A 15,000-nucleotide genomic window follows, 5' to 3' on the forward strand; every position below is an offset into this window, starting at 1 on the left:
GAATCTTGCATACACATATAACTATACGTATACGTACATAAACAAATATATTTCTGATGCATTTATAAAAAAAAATGCACTCCAGTTATGAGTCATACAAACAATGGTAATTTTTTTAAACACAGCATCATAAAATTCTTCATCATCCGACGGATTTGTTTGCGTTCGTGCAACGCCGCCATACAGACGCGAACCTTTGAGGAGGTTGAATCACCCTCACGACAACCGCCTCAAATCCTCAAGAGGCCCACAGACAAAAGAGAAATATGAGCAAAGCGGGCGCGTGCCAAGTGGTCCCATGGCACTGAAATCAGTGCCAGTGCTAGTGCCAGGCTGCCCTCAAGAACACCTCTATCGCTACTGGCAGTTCTCAGTTTCCCCTCGCAACCTGTGCCAAGTGGTGCGCTGTGTGGTGGTCGCTGTCACGGTCAGTAGGATGTGATAAACGTGAGTGTTCTTCTTTGTTTTTTCTGGTGACCATCTCGAGAAAGTCAAGCAGTGAACGGTGAAATCAACAATAGGATGAGTAGCACTTCTGAAATATTTCAAAACGTTAACCTAACTTTCTTCAAGTTAAAAAGGAGCATGTTTGTAAACATCTGTCTCGCGCATCTTTGCGTAAATTGACATATCTACCTCAAGAGGCATTTCCATGGATAATTTTTCAATATATCCCATCATGTCACTACAGATGTTATGAGAATTTGGAATTTCTTTACAATTCTACGCATCGATCGAGGTTAAATTCCAATGTCTTGTTTATCCGAGAGAGTCATTGTCATCAGTCTTATTTGCTTCCCTTTCGTTAAAGCGCTCTTTCCATGTGCTTGAGGGTACAATAGCTCTAACACGCGTGAAAATACAGATTATAACTATAGTAATCTATGTTTGTAATGTATTTGCATAAGTATATATGAACTCATGAAGGTTCAGCCTCCATACATACCACACACCACGCGCACATACACGCACTCACACACACTATATATAAATTTGCTAATATATATTTGTCACCAATTTCGTATAATTCCCAATTCACTATACCTCAAGAATAATTCACATCCAGGGGGAATTATAAGTGATAGGTGCTTCGTCACCAGTGGGATGGCCAAGAGGTCAAGTCTCTATACTAGTTAAGGAATTTTAGCATGAGAAATGACCGAACAGGGAAAAAATTTGTAACCAAATAATTCCTTCACCAATGTGTTCTAATAGGTCCCTAGTATCTACAAAATAAATAAATAAATAAATAAATAAATGAATGAAAAATAAAAAAAGTCCGGGGCCCGGGCAAAATATTTAAGGGGCAAAACCCCCAAAATCGCATTTTTAAAAAAAATATTTTCGCGCTATACTTCTAAACTTTTTAGATTGGGAATTTCTGAAAATATTTTCGTTACACTATTAAAATATAACAAATTTTCTATATAACGGTGTATAATAATATATATCTTAGTTTGTGATGGTGGTATGGTTCGAAAAGGGTTCCCAAAAGGGTTCCCAATTAAACTCCATTTAGGAGGGGATTCTTAGGGTTGAACCGGGATAAAATTTGTAACCATATAGGTCCCTAGCATTAAAAATATTAAAAATGTCCGGGGCTCTTAGCAAAACTTTTAGCGTTGCAAAAACGTCCCCGAAATAGCGATTGCTTTTTTAAAATTTTTTTTTTACGTTATACTCCTACGTAATGCATTTTTATCGAAAAGATTGTTATATACGAAATTAAAATAGATTCAATTACCTTTCTAATGATATATGTATAATGATGTATACTTTGTAATATTAGTATAGCACCTATGATTCGACAAAAGTTGATATTAAAGCCCTGAAAATGCATTTTTGCGAATTTTGTTTTTCAGCTTTTTTAATGAGCATTTTCTAAAAACAGCTTCGCTGCATTATTGATATATACCACTGTCTCTATAATTTGTCTGTGGTGTATAATAATGTATATTTTACTCAGTTTGTGAAGGTAGTACTGCGTGGTTTTGAAAAAGTTTTCTGCACTGACAATAGCAATTGATATGAATAAGGCGATAGTCATTTTGACCACAGCGAATTCTTCGATTGGAAATCGTCTCATTTGCTATGGCCCGACCTGACCCGGCCGTAACGTTTTTTTTCAAAGGCTTAAAAATTAAAAATGCATTTTGACGAAAAAACAACCTTTTTCTTCATAGATGAATAAATTGCGTACGCAGTGGTATATGCCAATGTATATTGTACCCGATTAGTAGGCTATGTATTATATATCTGGTGAAATTAAAAGGTTACATATGAAACTGAAAATGCACGATTTTGCACATATGCTAAAAGCGACTGAGCTCCCGAGTTTCATATATAACCTTCTTCCGAATTTCACCAGATATATAATACATAACCTACTAATCGTGTACAATGTACACTGGTGTACACATAGCGTATGCAATTTATTTATCTACGAAGAAAAAAGTAGTTTCGTGAAAATGCACTTTTAATTAAGCGTAAAAAAAAATAGTTACAGCAAGGTCAGGTCGGGCCAGTGTAAATGAGACGATTTCTAATCTAAGAAATCGCCGTGGTCAAAATGACTATAATCTTATTCATATAAATTATTATTACAAGTGCGGAAAACTTTTTGATTTACCTATCTCATTAATGGAACGTGAAAGTAGCGCACTTATGGAGCTTCAATGGGAACATTTTCAAAACCGCGCAGTACCACCTTTACAAACTGATTACAATATACTTTATTAAACACCATTATACAGAAAATTATAGAGATAATGTTACACATTAATAGTGTAGCGAAGCTGTTTTTAGAAAATGCTTATTAAAAAAGCTGAAGGACAAAATTCAGAAAAAAATGCATTTTCAGGGTTTTAACATCAACATTTGTCGAATCATAGGTGCTATACTAATACCACAAAGTATACATCATTATATATCATTAGAGAGGTAATTGAATCTAGTTTAATTTCGTATATAACAATGTTTTCGATGAAATACATTGTTTAGGATTATAACGCAAAAATGTAAACACAAATCGCGATGTCAGTGGCGTTTTTACCTCCCTAAAAATTTTGCTAAGGGTTCCGGACGTTAGGGTTTTGTTTTGGTAATACTAGGGACCTCCCAGAACACATTTGTGAAGGAATTATTTGTTTACAAAAATTTTCCCCGGTTCGACCCTTAGATTCCTTTCCTATACCATTACAAACTTAGGTTAGTTATGATCTGTAAGTAGCAGAATTTACATTATACATGATATGGTATTAGGATGAAAACAACAGCACATACGAATATACACTGTTAAAAGGGCCTTTACACCTAGGAGTAGGTGGAGCACTTCTGACAGTGAGCATTTTTGTGGAAAAAAAAAAGAGCAAAGGTTGGGGCCTGACCTCTAAAATGAGGACGACACGAACGACCAACAGGTGGATGGAACAAAGTTTGCAGGAAGAATAAGTATCCTCAGACGTAAAACCGTCTAATGGTCTTTATCTATCTTAGAGAGAGAGAGAGAGAGAGAGAGAGAGAGAGAGAGAGAGAGAGAGAGAGAGAGAGAGAATATAGTTTTTTGGAAAGTGACAAAAAACAAGCTTCATCGTTTCTCCTGCAGTGTAAGAATCTATAACTCACGCTTTTATACGAAATTAATGGATACCAGCGAACTTTTTTGTCTATTTCTATAGATTTTGAATATCTGATTTTAGACAGGCGGTTTAAATGATTAGACTAAGTTATCGTCAGTGTTGCTAATTATACATTATGTGTGTGATAAAATCAAATACAATCGTTAGTGTTATATCCTAATTAATAGTAGTAGCAGTAATAATCATAGTAGTAGTTTGACAAATATTTCGACCACAAACTCAAATTTCTTTGTAATTACAGGACGGCTCCCATCAAAACAATTGCAGTTCTAAAATATCTGACGCTGGTTGGTAAAGCACGAGGAATTCCCTGTTGTTCTGCAATAAAGCTCTTGTACTGCTGAAACAATAATTCTTATGTGGAAAATCACCCTCTTGTCACAGTTTTTCGGCAACATGAAGACAGTGTAGTGCCACCGTGTAGTAACGGCACTTCATTCACCATTACTGGTTTTGGTACTGAAGTAAATAAATTAAATGTAACGCCTGGCATCTCTGGAACCTGAGAAGCGATGGGTCACCTAACTGCTGCTTTGTGCTCCTTACTGACCCGCGCCCATTTTGCCGGAGTACCGACCACTCGCTCCTTGTGGAGTCACGTGTCCTTCGCTCTCGATGCCGCCAAGGACGAACTTTCTCCAGAAGACCTGGAGGGAAGAGTCTTAGAGGCCTGCGTCCAACATCCCCCTGAGCAACACCGCCCCGAGGGATCCCAAACACATAGCAAACGTTTTGCGATGGCTCATCGAAGAGTGGCGGGAACGAAATTGGCCCGTCCCACAGGTCCTGACTTCCGGAGGCATCGTGGAACCGACGGACTGCCCGGAGCTCTGCTACAAGACCTACGTCGGATGGGGAGAAGGAAACGCCTCCCTGGTCGGCGACGTGGGGAGAGAGGAGACACCGAAGGGCGTGACCCTCCTCGAGAGCAGCGGTGGGATCGTGCATCACACCACCGGTCTCACCACTTGGGGAGGCGCGGCTGTGCTGGCCAACTGGGTCACCGATTACCCCTATCTGATCTCAGGTCGCAGGGTTCTGGAGCTCGGCGCTGGAATCGGATTCACAGCATCGGTTATCCTGACCACTTCTGACGGGGATCATCTTCCGCCCGAGAAATACTTCGCCTCTGACTGCCACCATCACGTCCTCTCGCTGCTCCACCATAACCTCGAGCTCAACTTGAGGGACACCCCCATGAAGGTAAGGTCTATAGTTATGATAAGCCATAACTGAAGACTCGCTTAAAACCATTATTCCCCATCTATTCTTTCCCCTGTCCATCAGGTTTGACCCCTTTTAGGTGAAAAGATGACTGTCGCATCATTGTCCTTTGCTTTTATACAGAGCTCCTTCTAATTTTGCGTTCTGCATTTAGTACGTCTAGTTTTAGCGTCAAAATAGAACCTGAAGACAACCATTTATCCGAGACGCTGCTTAGCTTCCTCTACAATTCCTCGACTTACGATTCTTATCATAACGATAACCTTATATATGATGGTTTGTTGTTCCTATCTACATAATGTATTCACATTCTTGCGCTGGCCTCTTAATATTAAATAAAAAAAATAAGCATTTAAGTTTAATATTAGTTTGAAACGTATCTGTACAATATTAGACTACATAAACTTTCAGCAAGCAAATTCAAACAAATTTCAGTCTTTTTTCGTCAATTTCAAACAAATGTCAATGCCTTTTTTCGTATCTCATTCCAAAATGTGAATTAATATTGCTTTAAATTTTTATATTCATCATCATTATTATTTTATTGTGTTGTCATTGATATGCAATATTGTCACCTAGCATCAGTGAGAGGTTTGACATAATTTGAATAACCGTCTAAATTTATTATTTTATTTACACATATTCAAGAACCTGTATATCAATTCCTTTAACTCATATTTTCACCAAAGCGTTTCTTGGATTCTTATGCTGTGGTTACTTAAGCTTAATGAACTATGCTTCTGAACCATAAACATTCTCATCCATCATTTCAATATATTTACAAGTGAACAAAGAATACTGGTTGTTAAGTGGGATTTTTCCTTTTTCTAGAATACTAAATACATCTCATCTTACTTTACAATATATATATATATATATATATATATATATATATATATATATATATATATATATATGATAAATTGGTCTCATTAGCGACATAAGAATCAATCAGTAACGACATCCCAGAGCATTCATACTCGCATCGAGTGTTAGCCACGATGATGATGATGATATATATATATATATATATATATATATATATATATATATATATATATATATATATATATATATATATATATATAATGTGTGTGTGTATTGTGAAACATATTATGCATAAGAAAGAGCTCTTCAATAGTGAACCCTGAGTTACTGACGGAAAGTAATGGCAGAGTTTTTTTGTCATTACTCGAGTTATTACCAAGTTCAAAATGATGCTATAGGACTGCACTCCCCTAACTCTATATAATTATATCTTATTTACAGACAAACTGAATTATTTATGATTCATCTGTTTTCTCCTCTCTTTCCCTTGAGATATGACACTCCTGCGCGGTTAACTCCGTTTCTGGCAATGATCACGCAACATTCGTCATTCAACAATTACTCTATTCAAATCAATACGAACACATTCTCAATGGTTTTTTACTTATTTTCTTTTTTCTAACACAGCTTAGGAGTGAAAAATAAAACTGGTGAACATAATTTTTATATAGTTCGAGAAATAATGAAAACTACTGTATTGTAGGCCGATTCAATTCATAAATGAATGAGAATTCTATGAAAAATACTAAAATGGAGAGAAAAACTGGATGGCAGTTACAATTCAAAATTTGAAAAGATGTAAACAAGATTCAGTTCTTGGTTTACATTACTCTGTAGTGAAACAGTTTAGTATAATTTATAGACTTAATACCAAATCAAGATTTACCAAAGCCCAAGCAAGACAAAGATCAAGACATAATAATCTTATTAAAAAAGCTATTTAAACTCTTGGCCTGTTGTTACTGATTATGAAATATGAATAAATGAAATACTTCTGAAGCGAGATACTACACATTAAGAACTCCACATGAATTTAAGTTTTAATTAGCTAAGTGTGAGAAGGTAATTGAAGCGACCACAGACCAATATTATGTATGGAAGTTCTTGGTTCACTATGGCAACTGAAAGTATCCCTGAATACTTAAAGGGAATATTATTTCATCTTTATTGCTTGCCCTTTAGAGAACTTTTTATTAACTGAAGCGGTCGGAGAAGGGGGAAGTTTAGAATGAGTCACAATAGAATGTTGACGAATATACAAATGGTGGCGTTTTAATCAGCAAAACACCGCATGATTCATAAGGCTAGCTTAATAGAACGCATCATACATCTGTAAAGAGATGGACTCTAAATGAATCGAAGAAAAAGATTAGTAATGAGGACATAGCATGCACAAAAGGATGAGATTACATTGGCGGAAAACGATTAATGAGGTTGAATCCTTCAAATATTGAGGAACAATGATATTTAGTGCAGGTTCTCTCCAGTTGAAATTTAGTGTAACACGAAAAAAGGCCAAACACTGAGCTCACTAATTAGTATTTGGGAACCAAATAGACTGAAATTGCATACGAAAGTAAACTTATGCATAAGTCTAGTACGATCTTTATTGCTATATAAACGTAACATGCTTTGATACAGAAGCTATACCTAAAAGAATTTTTTTTTATTTAAAGCTAAAGCATTAGAAGAGCATTAGGAGGCAGAACGATACCAATGGGTTGCTGTGGGCACTAAAAGAGTTGAAGACCCAGACCTACTGTGCTGGAAATTATCAGAAGGTAGGCTGGAGGTAAATGGATGTCTGTACACGATAATTCACACTTAATCAAGACTTGGGTGGCAGAATTTCACGGGGGCGGGGACACTGATTTCAGAAAATGTATATTGAAGTATTTAGACTTAAATAGTTGACTTTTTAACAAGAAGTCTTAAAAAAGGACAGGCAATCATTAGTTCAACAATTATTTCTTCATCATCTCTCAGCTAACAAAATTTCACTACCCGAAAGTGATAACTTCCCTAACAAAACGGACTAATAATATTACAGTAATAAGTCAACTATGCAACTGCATTAAAAACTACTTTGAGCTTTCAAAAGTCCACTCTTTAAACATCTTGAATAAAGATTGCCCTTCATCCGGTACTTAACTAGGCTGTATCTCCATCGAACATCAGCTAGTCACAGCACTGAGAATATGGAGTCTCCCCTCGTGATCTGCAGCATATGCACGTGTTACTTTCGTCAATTTTGGAAGCTTGCAGTCCGACGTGAGGCCAGCGTTTGGTAATGTCGACATCACAGCAGTCGGGGCACAACCAAGAAAACACTGTACTCTGAAAAACAGTAGACGTCGCAGAGTTGCGAAGCTCAGTGCGGTCGTCTGCAAATAGACAATGCGCACTTGTCATCAGGAGGGGTGAGCAAGTCACGTCGTCGACCAGTAGCTAGATATCATCGTTGTCTTTGAGCACAGTGGTTGCAGATTCGTAACCACTAGAAGCTTTTCAGGCTCCAGAGAGGGGTTGGTCCTCAAACGGGTGACGTGACTGGTAGGCTAGGGTCAGAGGAAACGAACTCACACCCAGAAGAGGCAAAGAATATGAAAAAATAAGGTTGGATGCCGCATAACTGCAAGCAAGCTTCTGACCTTCTTGGTAATCTCTTATGATGCCACGATTTCTCCTTCATATCCTTAGGTGCATGTTTGTGTGTGTGTGTGTGTGGACTTGGTGACAGGATATATATAATGTTAGGTGGAGATGAAGCAAAGATTAAGCGAATTGCTTTGGGAGACGAGAATTCTGCTTTGATTAAAACAGAACGAGACAAGGCGCAAGCAGTTTGCCTGAAATTCTATTTAAGGTCAGAGGCATGGAAAATTAAAGGATCTGAGCAAAGTAGCTTGATACATATAACCAGGATCCGCTCCTTCCCCTCCCCTTTCAAGCTATGTCAAGTCCCCTAACAAAGGCAACGTTGCATAATCCTCGCAAAAAAAAAACAAAAAAAACAATACTTATTCATTTTCGTCCAAGTAGGTGTGGGACACACACACACACACATTTCTATATATATATATATATATATATATATATATATATATATATATATAATATATATATTATATATATGTATATTGATATAGATATTTTAATTTATATATATATATCTATATATATATAATATATATATAAATATAACATATATATTAAATATTATATATAATATTATATATATAGAAATATACATATATATATATATATATATATATAATATATATATATATATATATATATGTATATAAACACACACATTGGAACATTCATGTACAATGTTGTGTGCAACTGTTCATCTTCTAATTAGCAGCATATGTGTATAAACAGAACCTCTTGAAATGATAGATGCCTTTTGTCAAGAATTTTTGTCCGAATTCGTTGCCGTATCTAATTACATTAAAGGTAAATTAAGAGACAGTGCGCTATTTCCAAGTAATAATTTCCTATTTTGGGGGATGATTTGACATTTGGAATAGGAACTGGGAGCAAAAAAATTAAACTGTTTCCATGGTTGTACCTCCCGACACTCCAAGTATTCTAAAAGGTCACAAGAATAAACTGAGACAAAATACGCTCAAAAAAATTTCAAAAGAAAAGTTTTCAAATCACTTAACGCAAGGTCTTATTTAATGAGTATGAATTAGTTAGGTGACTTTTAAGCTATCATAAAAAACTGTATAAATATAAATGGCGTCAGTGAAGCTCAGTGCATTAAACAAGATCACGTTTTAGGTATGAATGCAGCAGTGCTTCATTAGGTGTAATACATAATCATTATGAACTACTCATGGCAATTTATAAATACGTTTCAGTATGTTGAACGCTGGGTATTCTGGTGTGTATTATACATACATACACATACACAGACACACATACATATTGTATATATAATATATAATTATAATTACGTTAAGATGCGATTAGTTTATTACATATCACCCAGGGTAGGGAAAATAAATAAAGAGACTGGGTGTAGTTCTTCCGGACCGGTTTCGAAGGAATGATGCATAGTGGTAGGAATCAAATATAGAAAGAGTTAAAATTCACAATAATGTATATGATACTGTATTCTTCCAAAATACAAAAAGTTTAGAAACAGGGAGCTTTCGACCGTTTACACAACGGCCCTCTTCAGCCAACCGAATAAAAATCCTTGTTTTTCTTAAAAGACAAATTGATTTTTTTTTGTCTTTTGGTGACAGCAAATGAAACCGTCGAACAACTTTGTCGTGAATATAGCGGTCATGTATGTAATGGCTGTTTCACCACTTCTGTGAGCAAAACGTTGAGATCTTAACGGCTGCCCCTCCATAATCACATATATAATCACATACATATATTGCGATTTCTAAGCATCAGTCCTTCGTTAATGGCTTTGAAATAAAGCCGCAACCGGTTAAGATCTGCGTCCAGTCTTTTATTTATTCATCCGTGGTGTCGTGTGATATATACTAATATATATATATATATATATATATATATATATATATATATATATATATATATATCTAATAAAAGGAGCCCATAAAAACACCAAAATGTAGAGAGAAAAGTACTATATTTCAGAGACTGCTGTCTCTCTCTTCAGGTATATGAATGAGAAAAGTTTACAGAAAAGGTGGTATTTATACCAAGAGATTCGTCCACAAGTAAGCCAATTTAGGTCACCCCCGCTGACCTAAATTGGCTTACTTGTGGACGAATCTCTTGGTATAAATACCACCTTTTCTGTAAACTTTTCTCATTCATATACCTGAAGAGAGAGACAGCAGTCTCTGAAATATAGTACTTTTTTTCTCTCTACATTTTTGGTTGTTTTTATGGGCTCCTTTTATTAGATGGAATTCTGTTGTTACAGAACTTTTACCAGTTTTCATATCTAATATATATTATATATATATATATATATATATATATATATATAAGTACACATATACATATATATTACATATTATATATAGATTGTATGAGTGTGTATATTATAATATATATCTATATATATATATATTATATATATATATATAATCTATATTAAATACAAAACACACACAGACAATTATATAAGTATAGTCTAATATTTCATCACAAGCCTTCTTTACCGAGGCTTCAACACGCCACACCTAATTCTCTTCTCTGTTAAGCGAAGACGAATGAATTTTTCATGAAACGAGCCAAAAGACATTTCCCCATCTATCATTTCCATAGGATTGTGTAAATGGACGTAATTGGGAATGTCCTGTTGACGATCATGGGATTTCCACAGAAAGACCATTCAATAAGACCCTCTCATCATTACGGTGTCGCAACGCTTGTACCCAAAAACCGCTAGTCGGTACCTTTTTTTTTCCTCGCATCTTGCGCACCCTCGTAATTACTGGCCGTGAGGTACAACTCCTGATCTGACTTTTTGAACTGTGAAGAATTTCCTAGATTTCCTACACTTTACGTCAAGAGACCATGGAGTGATCTTTATCTGGATTTGCTGTGTGTAGCTTAAGCGCAATCTCTCTCTCTCTCGCTCTCTCTCTCTTTCTTGTGAGGGACCCACGTTCCTTCCTCCAGAATGGGCGCGTTCCCTTAAATCCAGGTGGGTGGCATCTAGGGTGGAAAGTGAAACAAAGAAGAGAAAAACAATAGACATGAGTTTTCATTGTTCCTTCAAGAAGAATACCATCAAAACGGGAGGACCTCGACAAGGTATACCTAGTCGTCACCCAGTTGGGATGGAATATATTTATAATAATCTGGGCGCATAGACGTCCTTCTAAAAGTCAGTTTTCAACTAAATACAAATCATGTGTTTATCGATATCTATAACCAATATTGTTATTACTATTGATAAGGAACAAACATTCTTATGGAACAAATACATACAAAATGTAAAATTAGTTTCAAACATCTCGGCGTGAAAACGAGAAAGCGATGAATAGAAACGAACAATATATAACTATGGCATTGCATCAGCAAACGACCACATCCCTGCATGAACAGCAATATAAGCTATAGTAGATTCACATCAACCGTGCAACTGATATCTAGGCCAGTCCCTTACGACGCTCCTGATTGGTTGTTAATAAGCCAATCACAGGGCTGGAGACTCAGTCTCTTTCGAGAGTTCACATAGGCATGATGTATGTTCCACCTCTCCTGAGGCTTATCAATAGCCAATCAGGAACGTCGTAAGGGACTGGCCTAGACATCAGATGCACGGTTGATGTGAATCTACTGTAGAAGTAAGGCAATGCTGCCTGGCTCTTTCACGGAATACCAAAGGATGACTGAGACGCGCGACCACCGTCATCATCAACACTGCCAGGCAATGGCTAGTGTGATAACGCGGCCCCTTAAAGGAATGTGGACGGTGATGCCCAACACCCCGCCAGCCCCCTTATAAAAAAAAAAAGGGGGGGGGGATGAAGGGGGGAGGTGCACACACACACACACACTCACTGAAATAAAACTTGTAGAATCGAACAGACTATAGAATTTAGGCCAAAGACCAAGCCCTGAGACCTATGAAAGCATTCAGCGCTGAAACGTTAATTGTAAGACAGTAAGAAGGTTTGAAAGGTGTCACAGCAGGAAAACCTCGAATTGCACAAAGAACCAATTGTTAGGAGAAGGTGGAAAGCAAGATGAAAGAAAGAGAATATGAACGGAGGTGCAGTGAAAGAAATGAAGTTAGGGGTCGAAGGGACGCTGCAAAGAACCTCAAGTAATGCCTACAATGCACCGCATGAGGTGCTCTGACGGCACTATTCCCCTAAGGAGAAACAAAACTTGTGGAAGGTGGCTAAAGGGGATACCCTCCGACGCCACTCGGCGGGATCTTAATTAAAAAGAGAGAGAGAGAGAGTCACGTTGCCGACCTGACCAGGTCGACAACGTGACCTCTTTGTGATTATTGGACCTGGGTTCATTTCCCAGGACCGGACATCACAATTTCTTCTTCAAATTTCTTTGACCTTGGATCTTCAGGCTTTGTAGTGATAAGCGTACCCAAAAAAGAGCAAAGAATTCAAGATGTTAAGAGGACATTGTGGCTATTACAATTGCATATGTATCTGGTAAAAAAGTGACCAGTAGATTCTACATATATATACTTACATGCTTCAAAAATCACAGTAGATGCACGTTGACTTCAGTATATAAGCGATCACCACAGGAAAATGACAGGCAGGTCAGTACCAAGTGCTTTCACGTGTTTATTCACCATCTTCAGGGCACAAAAATATAAGATGCGTCAAAAAACACGTGAAAACAGTTATTACAACACTTCTGCCTGTTATTTTCCTGTAGTATTCGCTTATGTACTTACATGCATAGAAGTTAGAGGTTATTTATGATGCGGTGACGTATTTGAAAATTCTGGTGAGGATGTCTAGACTCGACCCAACCAACCAAGACGAGAGAGAGAAGAGAGAGAGAGAGAGAGAGAGAGAGAGAGAGAGAGAGAGAGAGAGTCTAATAAAGCCAGCTACGCTGAGAATAATAAAAAAAAATTCTGCAAAGGAAGAAGAGACAATGTAAACTTGACAACATCTCACACAAATATGTTAGGATATTGGTCTTCAGAATATGAGATTGGGATTACATCAAAGCTAAACTGTTGCCTTGTTACTGCTCCTATTAATATCATTCTTCAAACGATGACCTTGAGAACGCTGATTATTTCGATGATAAATGTCGAAAGTTTGCTGTACGTCGGGATCAAGATGAGGGACAAAAGTTCGAAGGTGCCACTTGCGTCACTGCAGCGGAACATACACATAAAATACCTGAATGCATTGTCTGCGATTGTTTTTTCATTGTACCACAACTTGAGTTCTGGTTCAGATTGCCATCTGTGATTCTGATTAATATTTCTGATAAACAGCTCCTCCAAGACGGGTTATCATCACTGTGGAAGGACTGCCTCTCCGTGAGACACTGCTGTCTTAGATGTGAAAGCAAAATTGTGGTGTAATCAGAACTACTTCAGTAAATCGAAAGTGTTCTTTAGATATTGTGACTGCCAGGCAGCAACATCTTGTTACATTGCTGGTCTTTCGATCAGTGAAGTTAGGCAACGGTGAAGTGGAAGTGGTTAGATATGTACTCATCAATGTAAGCCGGATATGGCAAACTCAATTCACCTAAAACTTCAGAGCGTACGATGGTATGGTATGACCATCCCGAACCTACTCCTAAACTCCCATGCAGGCCTCAGGATCAAATAAACATGAAGTGTTGAGCGTTTGGTTTGTGTATATTTGTGGTGGAAAAAAGAAAAAATAGCGTTACAAAACTTTCGGCAGACTTTAGGAACCTAGTGTAGAATAAAACACAATATATGATTTGTGCCGACGACCACAGTCCCAATGGGACCCACGAGGTCATTCAGCCATGAAAGGAAAACTGAGTATAAGGTTACAAAGGCATAACAGAAGGAAAATTTCGCAGTTGCACTATAAAACAATTGTTAGAAGAGGGTAGACAGTAAGAGGAATGAAAGGGGTTGCAGCTAGTGGGGTGAAGGGACGCTACAAAGAACCGTAAGTAATGCCTACAGTGCACCGCGCGTAAGGTACACTGACGGCATTACCCCGCTATGGGGGAACCTAGCGTGGGCAGCAATTCATGGCAGTGAGATCTGAAGGCGTGTCCACACTAGGAAACATTGTTTGCAAACAATGTTTCCTAGTGTGGACAGGTTTGAAAGAGAGAAAAGGAAAGAGAGGTGAACCTGGCGATCTGCATCGTTGAACACGGGCCAGAATTGGCTCGGCAATTTGCATTGTAGAGTTTTACCATAAAAGCAAGCGAGTGCATAGTTTTTGCTGTGGTCTCTCCTACGGCAAATGCGACAGATTTCCGTTGCCCAATGCAATCCTAAGAGAAAAAACATTTAGAATGGAGAAAATTGCTCTTTGCTTGATTATAATTACAAGATAAGTGGATGTAGAGAACTCCGAGTTCTCTACATCTCACGTTTGTCTAATCACTGTCATTTTACTATTAAAATGTTATCGATTTGCTACGTTCTCTCTCTCTCTCTCTCTCTCTCTCTCTCTCTCTCTCTCTCTCTCTCTCTCTCTCTCTCTCTCTCTCTCTCTCTCTCTCATTATCCAGCGGCAGCTTATTACCTCCTCCATTGCAATTTCCAGCTATATCTAGAATGGTTATTCTCCGCACGATTTCGCTGTTTTCCCTCTGTGTAATCAGTTTCACATTCGAATTCAACAGATTATTTCGTTCAGTCTTTTTTCTT

General features: G+C 37.4%; 1 pseudogene; it reads left to right on the forward strand.

The window, feature by feature from the left end:
* The first annotated feature begins 265 nt into the window (after positions 1 to 265).
* LOC135204039 (protein-lysine N-methyltransferase EEF2KMT-like) overlaps positions 266 to 15,000 on the forward strand; it is an 18,587-nt pseudogene continuing 3,852 nt past the window's right edge.

This window comes from Macrobrachium nipponense, chromosome 44 (genome assembly GCF_015104395.2).
Source record: "Macrobrachium nipponense isolate FS-2020 chromosome 44, ASM1510439v2, whole genome shotgun sequence".
Classification (NCBI taxonomy): domain Eukaryota; kingdom Metazoa; phylum Arthropoda; class Malacostraca; order Decapoda; family Palaemonidae; genus Macrobrachium; species Macrobrachium nipponense.